At 46.6% G+C, this 10,711-nt stretch overlaps 1 long non-coding RNA gene and 1 pseudogene across 2 annotated transcripts; both read left to right on the top strand.

Moving 5' to 3' along the window:
- The first annotated feature begins 613 nt into the window (after positions 1 to 613).
- LOC120093413 (small nucleolar RNA SNORD113/SNORD114 family) lies at positions 614 to 680 on the top strand (annotated as a pseudogene).
- Positions 681 to 4,697: 4,017 nt separating this feature from the next.
- On the top strand, positions 4,698 to 9,796 carry LOC108351172 (uncharacterized). 2 transcript variants are annotated; one of them, XR_001838272.3, is made up of 3 exons: positions 4,698 to 6,043; positions 6,453 to 6,629; positions 9,372 to 9,796. It is a non-coding gene; the product is annotated as an uncharacterized LOC108351172 (long non-coding RNA). The 2 variants fall into 2 exon arrangements; XR_010052448.1 differs by having other exon boundaries at positions 4,698 to 6,629.
- The last annotated feature ends 915 nt before the right edge of the window (positions 9,797 to 10,711 follow it).

Raw genomic sequence — 10,711 nt, 5'->3', positions numbered from 1 at the left:
TCAAGATCTGGATCACAGGTGAGCCCTCCATTTGTGGATGTGGCTCATTCCAGATGTCCTCAAGCTGACCACCAGGAATAGCCACCACACTCAATGTTTTCACTGTTTTGTGTTTTGTGTTTATGACATTGCTATTTCTGCCTCCATGCACACCAGGCACACACTTTGCCAACTGAGCCCCAACCCCTAATCCCCAACCGTGATATTTCTGCAAAACTCAGTAGCTTACCTGTGAAATGTCTATACTCTAGGTTTGATTGTCTCCTCAGCGCATCAGTGGATTTGTTCTTCTACTTCTCGTATTTCTGATAATCTGGGATATAGTTCTAAAACCCTGACAGGATCCGAGCCGAGGACCCCGGGAGAACATTTCACTCACACGCACTGTTTGTGTGTTCCACAGTCTATAATGTAAGGAGCAGAGGAGAGCGTTGTCCCCTGGAACGATGGTAACGTCGATCACGTAAGATGGCCGACCACTGGATACACTTTCCACCTTTAAATAATAAGCAGTGTGTGGGGCAACACTCTGTCCCTGTGTAAATATCTTATTACTCTTTGCCTACTGATTCTATTGTCTGTGAATGACTTGCCTAAGCCAATAATTACATTGTGGGTTAGAAAATGATGTCTCTCTGAGACATGCATGATGACTACAACATTGCGAGTCTGAGGTCCACATCATAATAAAAGAAAAAAGAGAGAGAAAATGAAGTCGCTCTAATATGGAACCACTCTGTGTATTACCTAGAATTCGTGTAAAGAAGCACTTTCCTCAGCCCTCTCTTCTTTTATAAACATTGACTGATGCAGCTCCCTCTCTCTCCCACTCCCCTGTCAGTGTCATCGTTTTTTGATGCTCAGGTCACCAGATCTGGCTGGTGCGAGCAGTTTGAATGAGCTCCTATGTGTGTCTTTTTGCCGCGGCTCTATCAATTTTAGGGTTCTCCTTTGCTTTCTGGTACAAATGTTCCAAGTGCATTCTTGCGTTCTCTCTGATCACTCCTGGAGCAGCCATCTTTTTCAAGGGTCCTCGGAGACTTCACATGCATCTTCTTTTCCTCACTTTAAACGCATCTAGTCATTACGTTCGACTACCTACAGGTTCTCGTCCTGCTCATCAGTGCTGGGCCGGCGTCTGCTGCTCCTCACAAACTTTCCTTAACACAGCCTTTATCCTGGTGCCTTGATCTCTTGGAGTTCTGTGTGGCCCTGAGGAGTTCTTTCAGTCTTTCCCCATGCCGTCTCATTTGAGGGACCCCTAAGCCCAACTGGAAAACAGTCTCACAAAGCCCATGGGAAGCCGGTGAGCGAAACCTTAGAGGGGCAGGACTTGGAGGAGGAAGCGGCATGACCTCATGAGCGGGCACATCAGAACTTCCTCTGCAGATACCTCATCTCCTCATCACTCAGTCCTCATCACATGGGCACTGCAGAGGGCTGGGTTTTACTTTGGAGGTCAAGAAGCCATTTTTTTTTAATAGAAGAAAAGAATAGAATAGAAGTGGAAGTTTCTATTCTAAATGTAAATGTAAAAATAAATGTAAATACGAAACTAGACTAGACTATAATCCAAGGTAACATGTATGACTTAGGAATCCAGACTGTAAAAACGTGTGTGTGTGTGTGTGTGTGTGTGTGATGGTAATCTAAAAACTTTGAAGGTCAAGAATTAAATTCAAGGGCGGTTTTGTTGTTTGTTCTTTGTCTGGGGTTGTTTTGTTTTGGTGTGGGTTTGGGGGTGGGAAAGATGTCCCAGCAGCTAAGAGCACTTGCTACTCCTGCAAAGGACCCAGGTTCAGTTCCTAATGTTCACATAGCAGCTCACCACTGTCTTGAACTCCAGTCCCCGGAGAGTCAAGCTCTTCTGGCCTCTGCGGGCACTGCGTGTAGTTACATGTAGGTAAGACACTCGCAGACGTTAAATCAAATAGAAAATTCATTGTTTTTAGAATACAGACACAGCTAATGAAGAGAAATAATCTCTTGTCACATAGAAAGTAGAAATTAGTTCTGAGAGAGTTTGCTGAGAGTCAAACTGAAATCCTAAGTTTATGCATTGTTTGCAGATCCCACTAAAACAAGGTATTAGGTATTATGTTATATTTATATATGGACTAATAAGCTGTCAGTGATCAGAAAAAAACAGTGATTTTATGTATGCTCTATGCTACGTGTAGGAATGGACACCTACAAGATATTAAGACAAAGAAGATAACCAGAGACTTCCACCCAGGGAGAGGTAATGCCAGACTTTGTTAAAGATCATGAATGGAAGCCTGAGAAAGTATTGATCCTAAAATCCTGGCACTTGTGGGGCAGAGGCAGGAGATCACGACTTCAAGGCTAGCCTGGTCTACATAGTGAGTTTGAGTCCAGCCAAGGAGCGTGTCTCAGAAGGAAAAGGATGACAAGCTAAGAGCACAATTCCCAAATGAGCTACAAGTGGTCTTCACCAGAGAGCCTCCTGGAGCTGAGGCTTTCTTGAATAACGCAGGACTTGCCCTGGAGGGTTAGTAGCCGGCGTATAGGTACTGAAGCTTGCCCTGTTCTCCTGGCAGGCATGGAATGAATCCGGTGGAGTACCTGGCTGCAAACGGGATCAGGAGTAAGGTTAGCTGGAACATGGAAGAAGGAGAATTACTTTTCACCGAAGAGAGAAATGATCAATTTGAATTCCTTGGGGGTTGAAGAGGGAAGGAGGAATGTGGGGTCTGAAGGGAAGACTCGAATGCATGCCAGGCCGTCTCCAGGCCTCTTTTGCCTTCTGCCTCAAGGGCCCTTAAGACCTTAGCTTGCCTTGATTTCTTGTGCTAGTCTAGGCTGACTCATTCCTGAGGCATAACACATTCAAGAGTACATATTTGAACTATGTGTCTTTTACTACGGAATTATCGAAGCAGCTTAAAACCCTGGTGACAATAAATGTCAAAGGAGTTTGGACAGTGGCCCAGTTTAATTTGGACACCCAGGCCTTTTGTTAGCGATTGCTTTATCGTTCTCTGAACTAGCTGGAGACGGTGGCACAAGCTGGCAATCCCAGTTCCCAGAAGGCTGAGAGAGGGTGATAGCCCCAAGTTTGAGGCCAACCTGATCTACATAGCCAGTTCTAGGTTAGCCGGGGCTGTGTAAAGAGATCATTTGAAGAAGATAGAAACTAATTTGAAAAATAAAAGTGAATTTAAAAACCGAAGGTTGTTACATTGTAGACTGGACACGATGTTGCGATTAGCAGCCAGGACTCATTTCTTCTGAGACTGAAATTTGGTGATGAGCCTCAGTTACTGGAATTTTACATCTTTCATTCTGGAGTCCATACTGCAATAAAATAACCACTCAAGGGACTTTCCTAGAGTGGTAGGAAGCTCTCTTCAGACATTAACATTTCTAGCCCTTCACATAACAGCTTTAATGTATTAAAGAACACCAACCTGCCTTGAGGGAATTGAATGAAATGGCCTTCCAAGGACCTTCCCAGCCCCAGCGCTCTGAAATACCCAACCTAGACACCACCATGTCCCCTGCCCCCACCCTTGTAGCATCTACTTTTGTGCACTGCAGCCCTTGGGGAAGTGCAGGGCGCTGCTCTCCTGCAGGCTGCCTCTCCCTGCCCGGGTCTGCTCTGTGTAATTTTCTAAATTAAAAATGCAGTCTTTTTCTCTCACCCCTGCCCCCCATCTCTGAGGACAGTACATTGGTAGTTCAGCAGTAGGCAATAAGCTAAGTCTGTCAGTCTGTCACTATGCCACAAAAGCAAAGGTCAGGGACCAGTCCCTGCCGTGACCCACAGCAGCTCTCTGGCCTTTTGCAGCAATCTGTTGTGGAAAGCAGACACTTTAACAATTCCAAGGGGAAGCAGAATTACCACTGCAGTGATAAGCTGCCATGCAGGCAGACAGACATTCTCTTACGATTCAGTGAGTGCAGGCCTTCAGAGGTTATGCATTCAGTCTCTGTGTTTATTAAAGAGAGTGACGACAGATCAGAAAACAAATCCAACATTGCACATCAGAGAGGCCAAGCACAACAGAATAAACGTCCAATATTAATATACAGGCTCCATAACCCACAGGGCAAACCCATGTTTTATTCAAGAAAACAACAGATCAAGCAATCTCTCTCTAGAAAGCCATTTACAGCTCATTGGAAATTGGAGTCATAATCTTTAATAAAGGCTGTTTATACCCATGATGAAGGAGTTTTGAATAAATCAAACTGAAAGCAATGATAAATTAGCCCCTCGGCCTTTGTGTGTTTATTACACTGTAATCACTCAGACCCATGGAAGTCAAATTTGTTTTGCCAGTTTCCTAAATTCAACCCAAATGAGCTCATGGTTCTTACACAAAACCAATTCATATTGTCAAGTGACAACAAGAAAAATTAATATTATACTGCCTCTCCTTCTCCAAGGGGACTTTACCAAGTGTAAGAAATAGTGCACTCCACAGCCATCCTGAAGTCGATTGCTTAGATGTAGATTCTAAACACATGCTCCGATCCTCTTAAAACGGCAATGAAACAAGCTGACCCTGGGGAACATGTCATACCCAATGAGACGCTAAAAAGGAAGCCTGGGGCCTTGCTTAGAACATAAAGAGCCAGGCTAGAATTTTATGGAAAAGTCCGGATGACAAAGCCCTTTCCAGTTAGCAATCACAGCTCATCAACATCATGGAATCAGTCGCTGGGAGCGGGTGGAGGTCTTGCTGTCCCTACTTGGCACTATCAGCTGCAAACCAGGGAGGAGGCTGTTTAACCAAGTCCCTGGAATGACAGGATTCTGCCTTGGCAGAGGCCCCATTTGGGCTGAACCTCCCTGCTTCCTGTCACAGGCCTTCCTACTGATCCACTCTCAGCTCCTGGGATGGCAGTTTCTCCAGGAAACACAAAAATACCTTCTTCTTGAGAGCTGCATTACACGCCCCCCCCCACCTTCCCCAGAGGAATGGACGAGGCTTCCAAGACACCGGGTCCTGCTCTGTCCACCTGACTAATTGACCGGACGGTATTTTTCTTCACTAGAATCTTTGCTGTTTGGAACGCTACCTGAGGCCACGTGGGACAGATTCGAGACAGGCTTTCTAACGGCCACGCACTTTCCTTCGTTCCACTCTGCCTTGTTTTCTGTTGAGAGGACTTAAGGGAACCGAGGCACAATGATTCCTCAGGGGGGAATGTGGGAGGATAGGTAAACAGTGCATGTGAGCTGCCAAGAGCTGCCCAGGACCAAGAAAGGAGCATTCTCTCCAGCTCAGTCACGGGGCAAATATTTACCGAGCTGGGACTCTGCACAGCCCAGTACGCAGCTGGGAATGACTTTCAAGGACCTAGAGTTAGGACTCCCGAGGCTTTCGGCTTTTCGTCTGGTTGAGCGGGCATGGATGAGAAACAGATCTCAGAGGCAGGCGGCCCGAGTTGGTGCAACTCCCTCGGCAACACATAAATAGCTGTGGCCTTTGTGTAGCTTCTCTGAGATTCGATTTCCTCATCTACAGTGAAGGATAATAATGTTTATCTTGGAGTGTTACTAGGAGAATGAGAGAGTTAGTGCACGTGGCTTGATACCAAGTCGCCCTCTCTCCACCATCCTGACCTCACGGTCCCAGACCTTATACGGATAGGACATTTGTCATCCGTCCAGGACTCTCCTTTCTCCAGGTAGTCCTATTTCCACATCATTGTTGTGAGGCCTAAGAGAGCAGGGGCTATAGCCTGCCAACTTGACAGCTCCGTATTTCCCTGCGGGGACCAGTGGCATCTCCCTCGGACTCCTCCACCATTCTGAAATGGAAGAGATACGTGGCTCCTTCACTCTTTCCGGAGCTCCTCTCCGTTGTGTTCTCTGCTGCATTCCGGCTTGCAGCCAGGAAAAGCCCACAGTTCTCTCCTTGGTGTTTCTTATGCCTCCACACTCCTGAACCATATGGAGGGAAGAAATCATGGCTATGATAACATCATGCTTCAGTAGCCCCAGCCGCCATCCACAGTCTCTTATGAGGAAGGGGACAGGCCATCCGCTGGAGTTTCCAGTTACTCTGCAGTATGTCCCCTCCCCCGGCATTAAACCAATGCAGTGTTCTGAAATTGGTGGCATTTCACAAGTACCATGCAGGCATTTACAGAACTGAGCTAGCCTGGTCCCTCGAACCCAGACACAGGCTACATCCTATTAGCTCCGGCTTACGAATGTAGAAACTGGGGTTCAGGAGGTTAAGGGGCTCCTCCAGGTCACATCCAGAAGGCACTTAGGCTGGTACTCAAGGAGCCCTGGCTGTCCTGAGCACAGGGCCCACCCCCTAGGCTTCAGCAGGCTTTCTAGCAGGTGGCAGGGAGGGAGGGAGCTCGTGGCTTTGCGTTCCCTCTTCCGTTCCTTCCTTCCATTCTGTTTTCTGCCTTCACATTGCCTCAGCCTAATGAACCAATCACACGATGCGTTTCTCACTCTGCAGACATCTACTTGAGACTGGTTGCCTGCAAATCCAGAGTCGCAGCACTGCACTGACAGATTAACAGCCTGGCTTGGGGGTGAGCTTAAAATAGAATCCTCGATGATCTAAATCAAGGATCCTTAAGCAAAAGTTCAAGACAGGAGGCTTCTGGGGAGACTGTGGAGCCCTGAATTGTAGGTATGCATACATCTGTATATGATCTTCCTAAGACACGGTCCAGAACTTCCACCAGATCATAAGAGGTTTTGAACCCCAAAGGTTAAGAACTGCCCGTGGTCTAGTTAAACCCAGAGCTCACACTGCCAGGTCTGCTCCTAAGACACGGTCCAGAACTTCCACCAGATCATAAGAGGTTTTGAACCCCAAAGGGTTAAGAACTGGCCATGGTCTAGTTAAACCCAGAGCTCACACTGCCAGGTTTGCTCCCGGCTGTCCTATGAAGCAGCACAATTTGTGGCAGAGACATCCCAGCGTAAATACCAGAAGCAGAATCTGATCTCTGGATCTGGCAAATGTTTGAAAGACTCATGAATTATTAAAATGGCTAATTAAGTCAGCCCTCACCAGAGAGTATCTGCTTTTCCCTTCATCACTGAGCTCACAGCTGAAACTCGACTTCAATCCATCCTGTGCTGCAGGGCAAGGTCACTTGGCTCCTTCCTTGCTAGTCTAAGGAGAACTGGGACCAGACCGCTGTGCTTGTACCTGCCTGCTGAGCCTCAGTGGAGGCTCAGGCCCATTTTCTCTCCCCTGCCCACTATGATTCAGGCAATTCTCCAGGGAGCTCACTGCTACTCTAAACCCACACCGTCTCTTCTGTTGGGCACACCGGCCCATGTCAGTCATGAGCGTTCCTGTATCTTCCTCTCTTGCCAAAATCACTCTCCTGACAGAACACCATAAATGAGCAGCCTGGAGCCAAAACTATTCTGTGGTCCTCAGGTAAGGCTGTGCTGGAAGGCCACGCTGCCTTTCCTTCGCTGGGTGACGAGGATCGTGCCAACACTGCATTGGGAGCACGTTTCTCAGGACTTTGCTCACTCTCTCTCATTCTGTGTTCTTACCGCTTTCTGGTTCCCCTTCACTAGGGAAACAGCATTGTTTGCGCCTAGCCAGCTATACTTAAAAGCTAGATTAAACAAGAATCTTTTATTCTACCACTCCCCATCCCCAGTCTTCGAAGATGATTACTGTTCAAGAAGTTCTGTTGTAAAATGGTGAAGTAGAACCCACGGAGAATGAGAAACCACACGGCCATCTCTGAGCTTAGGCAGGACACACACATCACCAGCCACATGTGCGGAGGCATCTCCATCCCAGGACAGAGGAACACAGACCTCCTCCACTGTCACCCCCTAGTCACCTCCCCAAGTGGAGGGTGGCAGAAACCACAGCATAGGAAGAGGGGAAGAGGCCTGGCAGGGGACAGGATGTCGGGGAATAGGGAGAAGGAGATCCTGACTCAGGACCACAAGAAAGTCAAGATTCCACTGTCCCCTTAGACTTCATTTGCAGAACACAAATACAAAGGCAATAATAAGAGTTCCCCAGTGGCAACCAGGCACGGTGGTGGTACACAGTTCATGATCACAGGCTTAGCGGGCGGAGGCAGGAATACCAGAAATTCAACGCCATGCTCGTGCTGCAGAGTGACTTTGTGGCCAACCTGGGCTACCACGAGACTCCATCACAAAGCAAAAATAACAACAAAGAATTCAAGATGTCAACGGCAGAATTCTAAACCTCATGTGTTGCACTGATGGGGGGAAACCTGCATGCCCACCGTTGCCCCTGAAGACAACCTGCTTGCCAATCCATTCCCAGAGAACCGTGGCACAACTTCACCCTGTAAAAATTCTGAAGAATCTGAGGACTCAGTAACTTAGTGGTGATGGCTGCCACCCCCTACGGTACCCACATTCTTGCACAAACACAGGGTTGGTGCCTTAGAGATATAACCCCACAGATGTGAGGAGAAAGACCTCTGACCTGAATCATCATGGCCAAATTAATTAAAGCAAGATTTTGTTTATTCCTGTTCACGGGCCGTCTCTCCCTAAAGGCAGGGTTCAAGAGATCAGAATTAGATATGGATAAAATAAGGGCTTTTATAGTTGAGGAGCAGGGGGTTTCCGAATTTGGTAGGCGCATAGCGGAGGGTTACAGAAGCAGAAGGAGCATAAGAAGTTGGTTGTGACAACCGCCTTGCAAACACATGGTTGCAAGGCGGTCATAACAAGTTGTTCATAACAACTTTTGAAACAAAGGCACGGTGGGCATTTCCCAGAACAGGCACTCAGAACCATTTGTAGTTAAGGTGACAGGTGGGTCATAGCCCAGTCCATGAGAAATGGTGGTTTAATCATAAACAGGGATGAATCGAGTTGGTCTTTACTATGAGATGGCTTCCAAGCCTAAAGTGGGGGCAGACTGGGTCATCAGAGACAAATCTGTAGGCAGAGTAGTAAAACAAGCCAGGAAGGCACCGATTGGACGTAATCAGACATAGCACCAGGAAATAGAAAGTTCTGGGCTGTTGAAAGTATGATTTAGCTGTAATTTGCCTCCCCACTCCCACTGGAGCCATTTTCCTTTTTATTTGCCATTTTAAAAAAAGATCTAATTTAAAAAAACTTTTGTGAGAACAGCAATGGCTAAAACCAATCGTAGTGCATCCTGTCAGCCCACCCTCCCCGCAGCCCACCCCCCATAGAGGAGAGACTGGGACCTCATACTTCTTCCGATGCACACATAGTGCTAACCACCAGAAGCTGTGGGCTTCTCTCCCTCACAGCTTTAATTAATAACTGTAGCTGAACAGCCATCCTAAAAAGATTCTGAGAGGTTGCTTGATCCTTGGGCCCTGGCCTGGAGCAGATCCCATAACGGATAATGCTGTTTGTTTTTGTTTTAACACAGGTGAATAGTCCTGGTCCTCAATTCGAAGGCTTTTGAATGAAGCCACTTCTTAGGTTTTGGAGCTTGCCTGAGCAGAGGCTGCAGCCTGTTTGTACCAGTAATACCCGACGAAGAGAACTGGATACTTTGATTCTGAATTTCTCTTTTAACCATTTTGGGCACCAAGATGGCTCAGAGGTAGAAGGTTTGCCAACAGGCCTGATGCAGAGTTCGATTCCTTTTTTTCTCTGTGGGTTGTTTCTCTAAGCGGATGAAGAATTAAGTTGCAAACTGAACTCCCATTGAGCCAATATTTGCTTCCCTTCTCCTTTGGTGGAAGGCAGAAATGAATCTCATTTTAGACAGTCTTCCCTTTAGTCCCTCTGTTAATAAACCCACGGCCATTCCTGAAATTATATTAAATCATTTGAGTCCCCATCGTTTCAGAAGTTTGGCTTTGCCTTTCTTGAAGAAGCAGAAATTATTTCTCTTTTCCCTTCTAATGGACATGAAGCAAAGTCACAAAGGAGGAGTGGACAGGAAATGGTAGAAAACCTCGGAGTCCTGGTGAATGGACTAGCTGTGTAGCCCCAGGTCTCTCGGAGCCTCAGCTCCTTTGTCATGAAGACTATCTGTAAAGAGCTCGGGATCCGCAGAGAGACCAGAGTTCTGTCTAAGGAAACTGGTTTGTATTTTTGTTTTCTTTTGTTCTTGTTTTTGTTTGTTTTTTCAAGATAGGGTTTCTCTGTGTAGCTAGCTCTGGCTATCCTAGAACTTGCTCTGGAGACCAGGCTGGCCTCAAACTCAGGAATCCACCTGCCTTTGCCTCCCGAGTGCTAGGATTAAAGACATGGGCCACCACCACCCAGCGGATTTTTTTTTCTTCTTTCTTCATCCTCTATATTTCTTTTTTAAGTAGAATAGAACAAGATGAGCTCACACTATAAAGTCAGGTGCTTTCTAAACCACAGGACTCATTTCTGGAAGTTGCTGTCTTTTCTTTGAAAAACCCCAGCAATTATGTCAGGTCTCTGTGAAATAAGGAAAAGAGACAACTTTAGAGGAGGCAGTGACTGAGCCAGACCAGGGCAACAATGGTGGCTGACAGGCACCTGTGCATGCTTCTCAGGATGTCACAATCGCTCCCTCCCTACTATATCCTCATGTGCAGAACCCTTCCCAGGAACTAAGAAAACAAAATGCTATTGGCCAATCAACCCGTCAATCAACATTTTTCAAGTAAGAATTAAGAGTAAAGAAATGCCCTCCCGCCACCTTATAATTCTAATGTCACAAATCTTAGTTTTCGAAATCAGAATGAGAAAACCATATTACCTGGATTTATCTGTTTATGTGTTTTG

Source organism: Rattus norvegicus, chromosome 6 (assembly GCF_036323735.1).
Source record: "Rattus norvegicus strain BN/NHsdMcwi chromosome 6, GRCr8, whole genome shotgun sequence".
Taxonomy (NCBI): domain Eukaryota; kingdom Metazoa; phylum Chordata; class Mammalia; order Rodentia; family Muridae; genus Rattus; species Rattus norvegicus.
Note: the sequence above shows the minus strand (reverse complement) of the source record. Positions and strands in the feature narration are given on the sequence as shown.